The sequence below is a fragment of the Coenobita brevimanus genome, chromosome 38 (genome assembly GCF_032717465.1).
Source record: "Coenobita brevimanus isolate Jiangsu-jjx chromosome 38, ASM3271746v2, whole genome shotgun sequence".
Classification (NCBI taxonomy): domain Eukaryota; kingdom Metazoa; phylum Arthropoda; class Malacostraca; order Decapoda; family Coenobitidae; genus Coenobita; species Coenobita brevimanus.
This window is the reverse complement of record NC_136991.1, coordinates 27,247,131-27,260,091: the sequence shown is the minus strand read 5'-3', so window position 1 is coordinate 27,260,091 and position 12,961 is coordinate 27,247,131. Positions and strand designations below refer to the sequence as shown.

Here is a 12,961-nt window from a genome sequence, read left to right as displayed (position 1 = left end):
TAATGTACATCCTCCTGATTTATTAATGGGAGATTAAGCCGGAATGACATGACGATGATCATGATGATAACAATGATGGTTATTATAATTATAATTATTTTTATAAATAAAGGTATGTGACACCACACTGCGCCCGCAGAAGGATTGCTGGACCACAGAGAATGGACTATCTAGCCTACGCTCAAAGCTACTATACTGGAAGACGCAATTCTTAAGTTGGTAAACATAAAGGTTTCAAAGTGAAACAATATATATCTATAGTCAATAAATTATTACCCCATGATTACCAAGAGGGCCCCCTGTGTTAGGCTGCGTAGTATATAGTGAAAATAACCAGTCGCTCTTCTGTGAATGGCATTTTGTGTGCAGTAAACCTTGACCATTCCTCGGACCTAAGCTCTTATGGGCCACATACAACTGAAGCGCCTGAATCCAACAGAACATCAGGATGTCGTCTGGTTATAGATCAGTTATCTACAGCAAAATAGTAGTTATCATGTAATCGAATGTTGAAATCAAATATTTAAAAAACTCAACTCTAAAGGAAAATGTAATTGGAATCAAATATATTTTAAACCCCTCATTTTTGTGAAGGAAAATTACATACATTTCAGTGGTTACCACCAATGGTAGAAACTGGGATAACGGAGAAAAAAAATGCCATTCAGTGTAGTCACCTGAAGGCAGCACAACATCTCGACACCCTATTATCTCGCTCAGGGTATTCAATGTTAATGTTAACTCACAACGATGGCCACATTTTAGTTTTATATCATTCCCAGACAATTTAGGGGGAACCTGCTGTAGCGAAGAGGTTAGGGACTCTCCATCAATCTCTTCTTTGCGATTACCATATTTTTGCTTACAATATAGTAAACGTACGAAAAGTGTAATTTTTTGCTCTTAGAATTTGCATATATAAAAAATTGTGTTGCTTTGAGTTGTACCATGAGGACGAGTTCCATGTAGAGTCACGAAATAATTTAGATGCGCACCTCGCAGCCAGATACGGTATACAAACCACGTCTAAAACAACGAATATTTTCCATTCAGGCATCCGTCGTACCTACTGTAGGCATTCGGATTTTCTTTTTTTTTTTTTTTTTTTTTTTTTTTCGTCGGGTGAGGGATTGAGGAGGGGGAGTGTATAAACAAAGATAAAAGTTCGCCTATTAGTTCATTGCGTCTACTTCATATATATGGCATGTTATCACTTCATCCCAGACATGCCATATAAATGATAGTCTTCTATGGACGGAAAAAGATAATCCTTTCTCCTCTAAGCAAATTAACCAACAGAGGGCAGTGAGCAATACAACAGTTGTAATACTTGGCGAACTATTTTCCCTGATTATATTGTTGGGAGAGTTGAAACTACTAGACGCCCACTCTTAGGCTGGTGGTATATGACAGTCCTGATATAGCAAAATGTGGGGATTATAATCAACCTTAATTGGAACAGACGTTTTTGACTGGTTGTTATATAAATTTTTCTGTATTTGCACACAAAAAATGGTTCTAAGATACAAATACATCACTCTTTTGCTACCAGATCCTGATGGTTATATTATTTGCTGCCGAGAAGGTTCTACCTGCTGATGTGGCGAGGGTGAGGCAGTGAAAGTAGAAAATTAATGAACGTTTAGGTTAGATACTGTAACACTGACCGAGCAGTCCGCACAACACACAAGAAACCGGCCTCCTGAGTGGAATACAAGCGTTATATATGGACTGCCCTGTACATAATCGTATTCAGGAGATTAGCCTTGGCTTCTTCATTAGGTCTGCACGTAAACAGTACCCCCCCAAAAAAAAAAAATAAATAAATAATAATAATATGTGAAAAAATGAAAAAAATGACATCTGTTATACTTCATTGTCATTTTTTTCCCCTCATGATTAAGAACGATAACAGCTTGTAAAGGGACTGATAATAAATATCAATTGTCTCATCATTAAGGGGTGAAATGTACAAAACAGAGGATTTCAGTACGAAAAATAATGGAAGAGTAGATAAAAGAAACGGGACATACTGTATTATCCAAGGTGAAGAGGAATGAAGAAAATAACAATGGAAAATAAATAAAACCGATAAGGAATAAACATCGTACATAAGTGATAAATAAGCACACTCGTTGAGAAAAAGTAACCTGAATACATTATGCCGAAGATGCTAAGGTAAAGCGACAACAATAACAACAAACTCATGTGATTATCGCACAGAAAGGGTTTTGTAAAGAAAATACGGAAGGCAAATAATAATCATCGTAGGGAAAGGGTTAATGAAAACTAACACGAATGAAAATAAATATCATGTTGAAGAAGCTAACGTTCACAAGATAATGACGCGCTTTTGTAATATATTTTTCCTAATATCAGGTGAATTTATTCAGCAAAGAAAACCAAGCAAGTATGGAAGACATTAATAAACCCTACATAAACCCTACATTTTGAGGAGTAGACTGTAGTACCAGTCGAGCAGGGCAGTACTCCCAAGGTGGATGGAAAGCTGATGACAGGAAGACCTGGAGCTCCCGTTTCATCAGCCCACGGGACTAGGTCCCGACCATCCCCCTTTCTGAACTTTTTCAGTGTTTCAGAAACACAGAGAGTAGGCCAGCATGCTCTCTAATACAAGTTTCTCTATCAACACCAAACACAGTACACACTACACTTCCTTTTCCAAAATTTAAAAAAAAAATCATGGCAGCGAAACACGTGGCCTCGAAGTCCCAGGGGGGTGGGGGACCATAAATGCCCCCACCTTCCGTCCCTCTCCCGGTGACGACTCGAGCTGCCTGGAACCACTGTCTGACTCTCTTCTTCTTCATTTCTGCATCATTCGCGGCCATTTCTCTAACTTTCGCTCTGTTGAGCACCACCTCTCCTTCTCTAAACTTCACCTTTTTTTAACTGAGACTCAGCTGTCTGAGGCAACTGACAGCAGACCCTTTTCTGTATCCTCCTACTTTCTCTATACTCATTTCAAAGCCAAAGGTGGCTGTTGTGTATATATACGCAACGACTTATCTTGCTCTCGTGTTCCTGAACTCGATTCTTCTGAATTCTCTACACCCTGGCTTCGGCTTTCCTGTCAGTCTCTGACTAAATATATCTGTGCTGTTTACTTATCTCCTAATTCGACTGACAATCAAAAATTCTTTGACTATCTTACTTCTACGATGGAACACATTCTATCCATTTCTCCTTTCTCTGAAATCTCCATTCTAGGAGATTTCAATCTTCACCACCGCCTCTGGCTCTCCTCTCCTTTCTCTGATCCACCTGATTAACAAGCTTACACCTTTTCTATCCTTAATGACCTACAGCAGCTTGAACAGCACCCTATCTGTATCCCTGACCGCCTTGGAGAGAGCTCCAACATACTTGACCTTTTTCTAACAACTAATCCTTTGGCTTATACTGTTAATCTTTTCTCTCTGTTGGGCTCCTCCGATCACAACCTTATTACCTTAACCTGTCCTATCGCTCCGGTACGACCTGTGGACCCTCCAAAGAAATGTCGTCTGTGGCACTTTGGAGCTGCAGATTGGGAGGCCCTCAGGCAGTACTTCATTGATTTTCCCTAGAACGATTATTGCTTCCATGGCCGGGAGCCATCTGAGTGTGCCTTGCGCATTGCGGAGGTTATTCTTTTGGGCATGGAAGCATACAGTCCTTTTTCATATCCTTTGACGAATGCAAGAAAGCCTTGGTTTAATCAAGCTTGTTCTAATGCTGTCCACAACAAGGACAGTGCCTATAAAAAGTACCGAAGCCAATCCACCCCTGAATCACATCTTTTATAATCTGCCCGGAATCGTGCTAAGTCTGTTCTTTGCACTGCTAAAAATAATTTCATCCGTACTAAATGCTCTCAACTCTCCAACTCGAATTCTTCCCACTCCTTCTGGCACTTTGCCAAAAACCTTTCCAACAACTTTACCTCATCATCCTTCCCTCCTCTTTTCTACTCTGATGGCTCTGTAGCTATTTCTTCTACTGATAAAGCAGATCTCTTCGCTCAGACTTTCTCCTCCAATTCCACCTTAGACGATTCTAGTGCTGTTCCTCCATCACTTCCCCCCCTCTGGCTTCCTTATGGCTGACATTAAAATTTCTTCTGCTGATGTATTTTCTGCCATCACAGGCCTCAATACTAATAAGGCATATGGGCCTGATGGAGTCCCTCTTGTTCTCAAGAACTGTGCTTCTGTGCATACACCCTGCCTAGGTAAACTCTTTCGTCTTTGACTATCAACTTGTACCTTTCCTTCTTGCTGGAAGTTTGCTCAGCCAGTCCCAGAGAAGGGTGACCATCCCCAACCCTCTAACTATCGTCCAATTGCTTTAACATCCTGCATCTCAAAAGTTTTCGAGTCAATTCTTAATAGGAAACTTTTAAAGTATCTTCCTATCACAACCTTCTTTCTGATCGTCAGTATGGGTTCCGTCAGGGATGCTCCACTGGCGATCTTCTCACCTACCTTTCAGACTCCTGGTCATCCTCCTTTCGGGACTTTGGCGAAAGCTTTGCCATTGCACTTGACATTTCAAAGGCTTTCGATCGAGTCTAGCATAAATCTTTAATTTCCAAACTGCCCTCTTACGGTTTCTATCCTTCTATCTGTGCCTTCATCTCTAGCTTCCTTTCTGGTCGTTCTATAGCCGCTGTTGTAGACGGCCATTGTTCTTCTCCTAGATCTATTGACAGTGGTGTTCCTCAGGTCTCTGTCCTATCACCAACTCTCTTCCTTTTATTCATCCATGACCTTCTAAGCTGTACATCTAACCCTATCCACTCATATGCTGATGACTCCACCCTTCACCTTTCCATTCGGTTCCCGCAACGTCCATCTCAGCAGTTACTTCAGCAAACAAGGGATGAGGCTATGGCGCACCTAATGTCTGACTTGGCTCGTATCTCTGACTGGGGTAAAAATAATATGGTTGTTTTTAATGCATCAAAGACTCAGTTTTTACACCAATTAACCCAACAAAATCTTCCACAGGTATACCCACTAATGTTTAATAATATTCAGCTTAATTCTGGACCATCCTTGAACATGCTTGGGGTTTCATTTACTCGGGACTTATCTTGGAAAGATCATATTACATCTCTTGTAAAATCTGTTTCCAAGAGATTAGGTGTGCTAAGCCGACTCCATTGCTTCTTTACCCCTGCACAACTGTTGACTCTATACAGGGGTTTTATCCGCCCCTGTGTGGAGTACAACTCTCATGTGTGGGGAGGCTCCCCACATACAGCTCTTCTCAACCAGATGACCCGCCAACATGTCATAAAAGTACCCCCGCTAATACCAATACACAAGTCCTGTATGAGACAGCCCTAGCATGTATTCAATATGGACGGTGGGTGTTAGCGCCGAAGTGGTGACATGTAGAGAGGTATGGTATGTAGGAGGACTACTGGGCCTTGAGAGCAGGCTGTGAAGCCTATGCCCAGAGTCGGACTCAAAAAAAAAAAATAATAAAAAAAGATAAGGTGGAGTCAAAGGCTTTTCATCTTATTAACTCTCCTCCTCTTACTAACTCCCTTCAATCTCTGTCTCTTTGCCGCACTGTTGCGTCTTTATCTCTTTTCTATCGCTACTTCAATGGTCACTGCTTCTCTGAACTGTCTACTTGCATCCCTCCACCTCTACGACGGGTGTGTAGCACCCATCTAGCAGCAAACTCTCATCCCTTTTCTGTCCAACTCTCTAATGCAAGAGTTAACCGTTACTCCCAGTCCTTCATTTATGCAACAGGTCAACTCGGGAAATGTCTCCCTCTGTCTGTATTTCCTGCTTCCTATGATCTCCGGTCTTTCAAACGCAGTGTGTCCAGGCATCTCGAAATGATCGGATCTTGAATTTGGCTCTCTCTTGTATTTTGTTTTCTCTTGGAAGGAACAATAATTGCGGGCTCGCGGCCTTTAGTTCCTTCTTCCTCGCTTAAAAAAAAAAAAAAAAAAAACTTCAGCCCGAGTATAAGCCTATGGGGGAGACGGTGGCTGAGTCGGTGGAGAGGTAGTCCAAATGGGCGCGGATTCAAATGCCGGTTGGGGAAGGTAACATTTTAAAGAATCTGAGTTTTGCAAAAGTAGACTTTTCTGATTTATCAAAGACCATCCGGGAAGTTGTAAAAAAAAAAAAAAAAAAAAAACTCGCTAATGTCTGTGCACCAGGCCTGCATGAGAGCGTGTACTGGTGTTCAATATGGATCGTAGATGTTAGCACCGAAGTGGTGATATGCCGAGGTGTAAGGTAAGTAGGAGAACTAGTGGGTCAAGGGAACGAGTTTTTAGAGTTATGCTCAGAGTTATGCATACAACAACATGTAAATAAAAGGAAGTAATAAATAAAATAATGTGGAGAAATAGCAAAGAATAAACTAATGAATCGTGTTATCTGGTTGCAATATTTATACTGAAGGAATGGAGGGAACGAAGGAAGGCATAATAAATAAGACAATAAAGATAAATAGGCAACAAAGTGAAATCTGTGCTCTGGGGCAAAGGCAATATTTTAAATTTATATTAAGTAAAGCGTGGTAACTCTCCGGCTCACTTAACACAGAGCCATAAGTCACTACCCTCCTCTGGCCAGAGAGAGAGAGAGAGAGAGAGAGACTACTGAAACAAGAAAGCAGTCATGTCCTGACAGAGAGAGAGAGAGAGAGACTACTGAAACAAGAAAGCAGTCATGTCCTGACAGAGAGAGAGAGAGAGAGACTACTGAAACAAGAAAGCAGTCATGTCCTGACAGAGAGAGAGAGAGAGAGAGACTACTGAAACAAGAAAGCAGTCATGTCCTGAGAGAGAGAGAGAGAGAGAGAGAGAGAGAGAGAGAGAGAGAGAGAGAGAGAGAGAGAGAGAGAGCAGCAGGCGAAGAAAGGGAATACGAGTGGAGAGAAAGATAAAAGAGCAAAAATGGCAGAAAAGGAAAAGAGAGATTTTGGAAGAGAAGTAAGAAGGAAGGAGAGAAAGTGAGAAACTTAAGAGGGAAAGAGAAAGCAGAGGAGGGAGGAAGAGAAAGAAAGTAGAGGAGGAAGGAAGAGAAAGAAAGTAGAGGAGGGAAGAAGGGAGAGAAAGCAGAGAGGAGGGAAAGAGGAAGAAATTCTGACGCGAAAAATATTATGCATTTTCCCAGGTATTATAATGGCTTAGTGTTTATTGCGTCCGCTGGCAGGTGTGATGCAGGTGTGTGGTAGTTGCGGTGCAGATGTTTGGTAGGTGCGGTGCAGGTTTTGGTTGTTCCGATACAGGTATGTTGTAGTTACGGTGCAGGTGTGTGGTAGTTGCGGTGCAGGTGTGTGGTAGTTGCGGTGCAGGTGTGTGGTAGCCGTGGTGCAGGTGTTTGGTAGGTGCGGTGCAGGTTTTGGTTGTTCCGATGCAGGTATGTGGTAGTTACGGCGAAGGTGTGTGGTAGTTGGGATGCAGGTCTTTGGTAGCTGCGGTGGAGTGTAGTAGTTACACTGTAGGTGTGTGGCAGTCGCGGTCAGGTGCATAGTTCAGGTGTTTGGTAGTTGTGGTGCAGAGGTGTGGTAGTTGCATTGCAGGTATGTAGTGAAGGTGTGTGGTAGTTGCGGTCAGGTTCGAGATGCAGGTGTTTGGTAGCTGCAGTGCAAGTGTGTGGTGCATGTAGATGGTGAAGGTGTATGTGATAGCCGTGGTGTGTGGTGCAGATGCGTGGTTGTTATGGTGCAGTTGTGTGTAATAGCGGTAATGCAGAGGCGAGGTGCAGGCGTGTGTGGTTGATGTCATTGGTGACGGAAGCGTGTGCGTGGTGGGGATGTAGGTGACAGTTGTGGTGGTGTTTGGTGAAGGTGCGTAGTAGTTATGGTGCAGAAGTGTGTGAGAGTTGCGACGGAGGTGTGTGTGTGTGATTGTTGCTGTGCAGGTTTTTTGGTGCAAGTGACAAACAGTTTTGGTGCAAATGTGTGTGACAGCTGTTGTGCTCTCTGGTAAAGGTGCGTGGTGTGGGTGTATTGTGGTGCTGGTGTGTATCTTAGTTGTGATGCAGACGTATGTGGTAGCGGTAGTAAGTGAGGGTGTGTGGTTGTTGTGGTGCTGGTGTTTGGTACAGGTGTGTGGTGCATGTGTGTTGTGGTGTTGTATGTGTGTGAGTGATGGGTATGGTGCAGGTGTTTGGTACAGGTCTGTGGTGCAGGTGTGCTGTGATGCTAATGTGTGGCACCTGAGGTGAAGATGTGTTTGGCAGTCGTGGCGCAGATGTGTAGTAAAGGTGTGTGGGAGTTGCTGTGAAGGTGTGTGTGGTAGTTATGATGTAGGCGTTATGGTAGTTGTAGTGATGGTGTGTGTAATAGCTGTGGTGAAGATGTGTGTGGTAGTTGTGCTCCAGGCGTGTGTGGTAGCTGTGGTGATAGCGTGTGTGGTAGTTGTGGTAAAGTTGTGTGTGGTAGTTGTGATGAAGATGTGTGTGGCAGTTGTGATGAAGGTGTGTGTGGTAGTTCTGGAGCAGAATTGTGTGGCAGTAAGGGTACAGAAGTGTGTGGTGGTTATGGTGCAGGCATGTGTTCTAGGTAAATGCATGTGTGGTAGTTATGGTGAAGGCATGTGTGGTAGTTATGGTGAAGGTGTGTGTGGTGTATGGTGACGGCGTGTGTGGTGACTGTGGTTCAGGCGTGTATTTTGATGATGATGATGCAGGTATGTACGGTATCTACGGTGCAGGCATGTGTAGTAGTTATGATGTAGACATGTGTGGTAGTTAAAGTGTAGGCATGTTTGGTAATTATGGTGGAGACAAGTGTGGTAGATATGGCGTAGGCATGTGCAGTTGCTGTGGTGCAGGCGTGTGTAGTAATTATGGTACATGCGTGTCGACGGTTTAGTGCAAGCGTGTGGTAGATGTGGTGCAGGAATGTTGCTGTGTAGAATTTTCACAGTTGTGGTGCAGGTGTAGTAATTCTGGTTCAAATGTGTACTGGCTGTGGTGAAGGTGTGTAGTAATTCCAACCGCAAAATAAGAGTGGTGTAGCAGTACAATAAAAGAAGGAAATGAAGTGTGTCACAAAGAGGTGAGCAGATGTTGTGAGGAAAAGCAATTAAATTCATTCTCAGTAAAAATGTTGTTAATGATGAAACTCCACTCTCATGAGAACTCATCTCCACAAAGTGGCTATCTCCGTATTGAGTTTTCTATTGTTTAATGGGTAAGAAAAAAAAAAAGTCATTTTAATACATTTATCTTCTGAGAAGCTGATTTGGAAAGAAACGTAATTTGGTCATTCAAGGCAGGATCAGGAGATGATAGACATGCTAATAGTACTGAGAGATGATGATGATCGGAGTCGTGTAACAGGTAAGATGGAAGAACTGAATTTTGGGGCTATTCAGAGCAACTAGGTTTCTTTTGTCACATGTTCATAAGACAGACAACGTAGAGTTCAGGCGTGTCTTGTCTCATAACGTAAAGTTTTTTGTAACTGCTGTGATAAATACTTCGAGAAGTGGGCAGAAATATGAAGGGATGAGTCATCAACGTAAAAGTGGCTAGACTATGATGTACAACATGAAAGATTACTAAAGAATTAGAGGATAGAGAACTGATGAAAACGTAGTACCCTGAGCAGCACCAATGTTAAAAGTTTGAAGAACAGTGGTTTTCTGCAAAAGCAGCTACAGAGAGACCATAAAGGAAATTTGAGACGCGGGCAAAGATGGAAGACTAAAAACACTGAGTGAATAGTCTGGAAATCATATTTAGTGCCAAAATTCCTAAAGGATACTTATGAGGATTATGAATGAAATGTTCAGAATATTGCTATTACAGTATCTCAAACGGTACACTTACGGATGGCCAGAAAAATTCTGGAGGACAAAAAGCTCCCAATTTTTCTAACTTAAGAGAGATGAAAGAGCAGCGGTAACAAAAGATATTCAATCAACTGGGTTACATACAGAAAACTGGAACTGACACTCTTCTTCAGGTCAGGATGAAGGAGAATAAATTTCTAGCAAGAGCAGACAAACAAAATGTTAGTGTTTGGCTAGGCAGATGTAAGCAAAAGGCACAATTCTTGAGATCAACAGAAAGGACTTTGTCTGGATCATAAACTTTATTAGTGTTGAGGCAACATTTGACTGAAAGTAAGGTTTATAAGACTGTGACAGTATTTGTAAAGAATTACCAGAGAGAAGAATAGATATAAGAAGAGCACATAAATCATCTGGGGTGGATATAATGCAAGTCTGATCACTGACTTAAGTTCTGTCAATGGAGGAAACAGCTACACAACCACCTGAGGGTTATGTGAGGAGAAAATAGAGGAAATTAACATTAAGGGGGAAGTTTTTTACTGTTTGCCAGAAAAAGCGGGAAGGGCTTATTGGTGGCTGTGGTACAGTTGTGTTGCATGTATTTTGTAATTGTGGTGTATCGTGTAGCTATGATGTATGCATACAGTTTGGTTGAAGATATGATGTGATGTGATGTATGCATACAGTTTTGTTGAAGATGTGATGTGATGTATGCATGCAGTTTTGTTGATGATGTGATGTGACGTGATGTATGCATACAGTTTTGTTGAAGATGTGATGTGATGAGATGTAGTTACAGTAGAAATGTGGTGTAAATATTATAATGTACAGTACTTAATAAGCAGGTGCAGTGCGTATGCGATGCAGCCGTAGTGTAGTAGTGGAATATTGTGACAGATGTGCTGTAGCTGTAGGGTGACAGTAAAGGAAGTCTAGTTATTGAACTGGAATAATGTAACTGTGAAAATATATGACTATCATGTACTTAAGGTGTCAGTGCGGTTTACTTATGGTCTTGGTGGGGTGTAGTTGTACCTTTCATGGTATGTAAATAATTCGTGCAGGTATGGGGTACAAGAAGTGTTAAGTTTGTTAGCTGTGGCGCAGGTACAGGGCAGGTGTAGGCAGAGATTGGGTATAGATATGGAGTATGTATGGTAGTATAGGATTATCATTTACACAGCATTTAAGGGGCAGGTGTAGGGGTAGATGTAGGTGAGGATGCTATCAGTCTTTATTCAGCGTCGTGAATTATTTAGGTGGATTGAACATACATATCAATACACTAAACATGGATTAAGTTGGACAGAAACTCTTGTAGTCTATCTTCACAAATTCACAATATCAGCATGCAGCAAGTATGGTTCAAGTGTGGCAGGCGTGGTGTGAGTGTGGCAGTCGCTGAGAAGATGCAGTGAATTTGCCAGATGAGGCGTTGGTGTGGTAGATTTGGCAGGTGTGGAGTACAGTATTGGTGATGTGGGAAGTGTAATGAGTATGCAGCGGTTCTGGTAAAGGTGCAGTAGGTTTGGCAAGTGTGGTGTAGGTATGGAATCAATCCTACTGTAGAAGAGGTAGGTATGGTGGAAGACTGATATGGGTTCGACAAGCGTTAGGTGTGGAACAAAGTATTCACGTGGTAGATGATGTGCTAGGTGTGGTGCTAGTTGCTCAAGGGTAAAGCAAGCGTGGTTTGGGTGTGCAGGGGTGGTGCAAGTCCAATGAAGATGTACCAGGTAAGTACAGAATAGATATAAAGTGTTACGTACGTACTGTAGATGTGGTGCATGTGAATGACGAGTATATGTAAATAGAGCATAAATGAGTCTGGTGTGGTGTATCCGTGGGGTAGGCGGTTCAAGTATGGCAGGCGTAGTTGTGGTGTAGGTTTTGCACAGGTATGGTGTAGATGCATCATACGCCTATTGTAACAAGTTCAGGTGTGATGTAGGTACAGTGAATTATAGGTGTGATGTAGGTGTTGTATACCGTGTATGTGGTGTAAGTGTGTTGTGGTGAAAGTGTGCTGCAAGTGTGGTGTAGGTGTGATGTACTATAGATGTGCTGTGGAAGTGGTGCAGATGTGGTGCACTCCAGGTGTGGTGTATCCTAGGTATCGTGTACTACTGGTGTGGTGTAGCCTACAGTATGTGTAATGTACTGCCGGTAGGATGTACTTTCAATGTAAGTGTGGTGCAGGTGTAATGCACTGTAAATGTGATGTGGGTGTGGTGTAGGTGTACTGCATTGTAGGTATGCAGGTATAAGTTTGGTGTTGGCGTCTTGTACAGCAGATGTGTAGGTATGGTTTACAGTAGGTGTGAGGTAAGTGTGAAGTAGGTGTCGTGTGCTGCAGGTACGGATGGCATAGTGTAGGTATGATGTACTGTGGATGTGCTGTTGGTGGAATAAGTGTGACATAGATGTAACGCAGGTGCGGCGTACTGGAGATGTGGTGTAGGTGTGATGCAAGATAGATGTTCATTCATTCATTGCCAGATGCCATGTATCCCAAACGGGGTGACCAAGGGCTTAGAGTTAACTGTTTTACAGGGAGGGGCACTAATCCTCCACCAACCCCACTTAACACGTAGGGATGCCAACAGCATCTGGTGTTCCCAGGCGGTCACCCATCCAAGTACTAACCAGACCCAACGTTGCTTAACTTCGCTGATCGGACGGGAAGCGGTGTACTCAACGTGGTATTATATATAGATGTGGTGTAGGTATATATTTTGGAATACTGTATTGTACTGCAGGTGTGATGTAAGTGTAGTGTAGGAGTGGTGTGGGTGTGATGCAACTGTGGTAGGAATAGGAGTGGTTGGTGAAAGTGTGGTACGGCAACGTATGTATAGTGAAGGTGTGGGCATAGTGCAGGTAATGTAGGTGGAGGTATGGTGCAGGTGTGATAGGTGTAGGTATGGTGCAGGTGTGGCAGGTGAAGGTGGGGTAAGTGTAGGTATGATGAAAGTGTGGTAGGTGCAGGTATGGTGCACATGTGGTAGGTATAGGTATGGTGCAGATGTGGTAAATGTAAATGTGGTGGTGTGGTATATGTAGGTATGGAGTAGATGTGTTAGGTGTTGTCACGGTTCAGGTGTGGTAAGTGTAGGTATGGTGACTGGTTCGGCTGGTGTGGATATGGTGACAAGGTGATTGGTTTAGCCATGG

At 42.7% G+C, this 12,961-nt stretch overlaps 1 pseudogene; it reads right to left on the bottom strand.

Annotated features, from left to right (window-relative positions):
- Positions 1–12,384: 12,384 nt before the first annotated feature.
- LOC145396681 (5S ribosomal RNA) lies at positions 12,385–12,504 on the bottom strand (annotated as a pseudogene).
- Between the last annotated feature and the right edge of the window lie 457 nt (positions 12,505–12,961).